Source organism: Sorex fumeus, unplaced genomic scaffold (genome assembly GCF_029834395.1).
Source record: "Sorex fumeus unplaced genomic scaffold, SorFum_2.1 ptg000058l, whole genome shotgun sequence".
Classification (NCBI taxonomy): Eukaryota; Metazoa; Chordata; class Mammalia; order Eulipotyphla; family Soricidae; genus Sorex; species Sorex fumeus.
In genome coordinates, this window is record NW_026606115.1 from 7,581,164 (window position 1) to 7,587,163 (window position 6,000).

Sequence of the window (6,000 nt, forward strand, 5' to 3'; positions counted from 1 at the left end):
GGGGGCGACTAAAATCTCATGGGAAGGGGGGTGTTCCCGCCCGTCCTTCACGCCCTACCAAGGTCACCAGTTGCCCCCCATGAGCTGCTCTCCGGCACGGCCATGACTCCAGAGCACAGAAACCAATCTCTTAATTATCTGACTCTCAGTAGAAATACTTCCAGGGTTAATAAGTAAAATAGCAGAAATCCAAAACCACGCAGCTGCTATCGCGCCGTTCAACATCATTTAATTCTTGAACCCAGCTGTAGAAAGCAAATCATTTCACAATGCTTTTTCAGCATGTCTGATTTGGGGAGGGGGAAACTCTAAATAATAATGGTGCATCTTTTATCAAAACAATGAATTTAGTCACAGTAGATAGAGTGTTAACTAGAATTCATCTGCCTCACAGGCATTGGGGGGTGGGGGTGGGGTGGGGGCTTATTGGGGTTCTTCGTGGTGAAAAATAAGTATTGGTAAAGGGATATGTGTTTGATATTTGCATGACCGAGACCTAAACCTGAAAGCTTTGTAACTTTTCCCACAGTGATTCAATAAATAAATAAATCATAAGAAAAGAAATGTATAGGATGGTAGTACAACTGTAAATAGTTTAAAAGTTATTAAAGTGTATACTGTAAATGAGTGGTCTTTACAGTATGAAATAGTATCTTAATACAGTTGTTGCAAAAACAAGGGGCTGGAGCATATAAGTACATAGGAAGGAGTATAAAAAGAAGATAGGCTATGCAAAACTCTCATTCTGTCACGTAAGAATGTGATGTACATAGGACTTTCAAAATGGCTAATAGGTGTAGTTCTGACTTTATATTATTATAGAAATAGCCCGGCAAGCTACCGAGAGTATTTGATATGCCAGACACAGTAACAACAAAGTCTCCAATGGAGATGTTACTGGGCCCGCTTGAGCAAATCGACGATCAATGGGAGGGCCTTTTACCTTTTACCTTTGCATACATAAACAGTAGAGAAGATTTTTTTTAATTTTTTAAAAAAAATTCCCAGTGGTGTTCAGGAAACTATATGGTTGATGGGGATTAAACCCAGGTCAGCCACGTCCAAGGCAAATGCCTTACCCATTGCACTATTGCTGTAGTCCCTAGAGAATTTTGAAAAAATATGGATGGAGGGCATAGAGAGATATTACAACAGGTAACACATTTGCCTCGCATATGGTCTGCCTAGGTTCCATCCCCAACAACACATGATTCTCCCAAGCACTACCAGGAGTGATCCCTGAGTGCAGAGCCAGGAATAAGACCTGAACACAGCTGGGTGTGGCCCCAAATTCTACCTCCTCAAAAAATGGAAGAATTGAAAAATAGTTCACGTTCAAGTAAAATATTCTCTTTGTGTGCATCTTAGTCTAACATTCAATTTCAGATTTGTTTTTCCCTAGTCACAGGCAGAAAACATTAACTCTAGTAAACTCTATGAGAAAACATTAACTCTAGTAAACCCTATGAAATCAAGCAGTCAAACAATTTTCCCCAAACCCTATTGCTAGTAGTGACATATGAAGGAAAAATCTTAAGTTCTAGATGTGGTCTCGATGCATATACTATCTGGATCAAGTGGAGAGATAATAATTGGAGATAAAATTATAATGGGTGGACTTATACTTTGTAAGCAATAGGTATGTGACTTGTGACCCCATTCAAGTCAGAACAGTGAGATGGAAAACTGCTTCATCTTGTAATTTTAGAAAGTCTCACTCCTACCCCAAGTGAATATTTTAGAAGAAATATTTTTTCTAATAACCTATTTCCCATATTCTTGTCAGTACTTTATAAGTGACAAACTCAGGTTACATCCACATGTGATCAATGAAACAAAATCAAAGCATAATCAAAACATTACATTTAGATGTTCATTAGCCTAGATAACACCTTAACTGAACTTGTTTTAGTGCATCCAGTTATATGACACTGGTGTCTGGCAGTCCAGCTGGTTTTATATAAAGTACTAACCATAGTTAAAGTTTATAGGTGACTTTGTTTTTAAGAGCCTTACAAATATATGTTGATTTCCAGTAGCACACATCTGAAACTAATATAATAATGCAACAAGATTTTAGTAAAAAATATTAGGGAATATATACTCCCTATATATTATATATGTAGCATATATAAAATATATACAAAGTAGTAGTCAGTAAGTCCATAAAGCCAATAGACTATAAATCAAATGAAAAATAGAGATATTCCTTTTTAATACAGAGACCCAACCATCAATCTCTGGAGCAGAACCATCCCTTGCAGAGCTCACCTGTGGGACAGACTGGACACAAGTCACCCCTAGGATGCTCAGAGCCAATAGGGCTTCATCAGGACTGGTGAGGAAAAGGAGTACCATGCAGTGCCTGTAATCAAACTCAGTACCTTGCACACTCTGTAAGGTTTATGCTCTAACCCTTGTCTATCTACCCCGGATGGAGGAGGTTTTAAAGGTAATGTTTACAGATAAAATATTTTCTTATAAAAAGTCCACATTTATATAGAAACTTATATCATATCAAGTAAACATACTACAGAAGGCAGCCTTAAATTCAAGATGCATGTGTTTCTAATGCAATGATTCCATGAGTTAAAGTCTCGCAGTCACTAGTTAACAGGATCATTGCCAAGAACTAAAGAACAATAAGGATGCCAATAGATTAGAAGTATAGTTTCCATGCAATTTCAGCAGTTTATATGAGGGCTTAAGTAGGTGGTAGGGAAGCCAAAGTAAATGAGGACAGAAGCCATAGATATGGGGGAAACAAGTGCAATGATTCAAATTCGAAAAAAACTTCTAAAATATTTACACACTATCACTATCACTATCCTCCCATTGTTCATCGATTTGCTCGAGCGGGCCCAGTAACATTGTGAGACTTGTTACTGTGTTTGGCATATAGAATATGTCACGGGTAGCTTGCCAGGCTTTGCCGTGCGGGTGAGATACTCTCGGTAGCTTGCTGGATTCTCCGAGAGGGGCAGAGGAATTGAACTCGGGTCGGCCATGTTGACTGTGTGGAAGGCAAACGCCTTACCTGCTGTGCTATCGCTGCAGCCCATTTACACACATTTCAACTAATTATAACAGCCTATATGAGTTCAACATTATTCCCATTTTATACTTGAAAAAAAAAACCCAGGTAAAACCCAACGGGACTTGCTCAGAGTTTGTCAGTTGCCATGTTTCATCAAATTTAAGATCCATAATTATTAAAGATACCGTTATTTATTATTTTTAGTTTTTTTTTACCGTACCTGGAAGTGCTCAGGGCTTACTCCTGACTCTGTGCTCAGGGATTACTCTTGATATAGCTCAGGAAACAATATAGGTTGCCAGGGATCAAACCCGGGATGGCTGCATGCAAGACAAATACCCTTCCCACTGTACTTTACTTTCACCAGTCTCAAAGATACTGTTATTTTATGTACTGCTAAAAAGAAGACTTCAATTTTACTATGATATACCATTGAAAATATTTCTGATATCAGAAATAACGGAAACTAAAATAAGTGTCTTAGAATGACTAAATATGTCATTAAATGTGTCTTAGAATGACTAAATATGTCATTAAACATTATTATATACAGTGTAAATAATAATCCTCTGCCATTCATTTGTCTTATAAAAAACATTACTACTAAAATTTGTATGGATTAATAAAACTCCCCAGGTAACCAAAACAATTCTGAGAAAGAATTATGGAAGGTATCAAACTGCCTAATTTTAAAACATACTGTAAAGCTATGGAATTAAAAGGTTGTGGTACTGTAATAAAGATAGATTATCAGACCAATGGAACAAAATTAAAAGTCCAGAGATAAACCTTCTGATACTTAAACAGTTAATCAATGACTGTTTCTATAAGAAGCTGAGCACATGAAGTGGAGTAAGGAATGCTTCTCCAACAAGTGGCACTGGGAAAATTAGATAGTGACATGCAGAACAATAAAACTCCATCTGTTTCTCACATGATACACAAAAGCAAAAGGCAATTCAAAATGTATCAAAGATCTTAAGATTAGACCAGAATCATAAAATACATTGAGGTAAGCATAGGAAGAGTTTTCTATTATATGGACCTCAGTCGTATTTTCAATGATTTGACTCCGCTGGCAAAACCAACAAACAAAAAATTGAAAAAAATGGAACTACATCAAACTAAAAAGAAATTGTGTGATAATAGAAACTCAGTCTGAAATAAGAAGACACATACAAAATGAGAAAATATTTGCACACCACACATCAGAAAAAGAGCTAATATCCAAGATTTATAAAGCACTGATATAGTTCAACAACAAAGAAACCAATAACTCCATCAAAAATTGAGGAGAGATGAACAGACACATTCCCGAAGAGAATGTACACATGGCCAGCAGCTATATGAAAATGTTCATTATTACTATTACATTATTATTAGGGAAATACAAATCAAAATGATACTGTGATATCACCTTGTACCACAGGAATGGCCTATAGTGAAAAGACTGGAAGATCTAGTATTTATTGGGATGTGGCAAAAAAGAGCCTTTTTTTTAACTTTTGCTGGGAAGGTTATTTGATTCAGCCTCTAAGGGAAACAAGACATAGATATGTCAAAAGAATAGAAACAGAACTTCCATACGACACAATAATTATACTTGACAACACCCCCAAAGCACAAAAATATTAATTAAGAAGGATATGTGCATTCCAATGTTCATTACTATATTTAGTACAATCGCCAGTATATGGAAACATCCAAAATGTTCAACAATGAATGAATAGATAAAAAAAAGTGCAGTATCATAAGAAAAGAAGAAAAAGCTCAACCAATTACCTAACCACACAGCTGGAGAAACTAGGAAAAAATAACAACAAATAAATCCCATAGTCAGCAGAAGGAATGAAATTATGACAATTAGAGCAGAAAGTAATAATACATAAGTAAAAAAACAATATATAGGTTCAATGAAATCAGGATAATGATCCCTCTCGTGTGCAACATATAAAGAAACATAGTAAGGGAATGACAAATAACCAAAGGATACAGAACATAATAACTGATCTAGAGAACTGAATTTACCATGGCAAGGGCTTGGGGTAGACTGAAGAAGATCCTGAGACAATTATTGAGAGAAACAGATACTCTTTTTTAAAAAATGTTTTATTTGTGAATCATCGCGGGTTACAGCTACAGACTTACAAACTTTCATGCTGAGAAGCAGACACTCTTGTGGAGGGTGTGTTGTTGGAATATTGTATATATGAAGCCCTATCTTTTGACAATATTGTAAATCACGGTGCCTTAGATAAAAGTTTAAGTGTGAATATTTGTTATAAAAAATTAAAAACATGAGCTTGAGGCTCAGAGATTGCCCAAGAACTCCTGGGGGTGGCCTGTTTATCCCTCACACCTCAAGCCCCGAGTAACATGGCATCCATAGGATCTTGCAATGAATCACGGATAAGATTGGCCAGCAAATAGTGTGGCCCCTAGTTACCCTGGTCATTATTTGGTGCCTCCCCTGAAAAATGATATAAATTCTGCATTAGGAATAAAATTTCATCCACAAAACATATGCAGCCTTGTAAGCCAATATTACTGCATAAAAATGTTTAAATAGGAAAGAAATTAAAAGTACATACACCTCTGTGCAAAACGAGTGCCCTACATGCCGTATGATTGCTCAGTACCCAAATTGATACACATTGGTTTTTAAAATTGAAAAAATTATTGTAGATCTTCATGAAATATTTGTTATATTTACTTTAGCAATAACTCTGTATTTGATGACTAACCTTTACTAAACAGTATTACTTACTTGTATTATAATAAAATAACTAAAATGACAGGTTAAAAAAACAATAAATTGGAGCTGGAGCAATAGCACAGTGGGTAGGGCATTTGCCTTGCACGCGGCTGACCCGGATTCGATTCCCAGCATCCCATATGGTCCCCTGAGCACCGCTAGGGGTAACTTCTGAGCGCAGAGCCAGGAGTAACCCTGTGCATTGCCG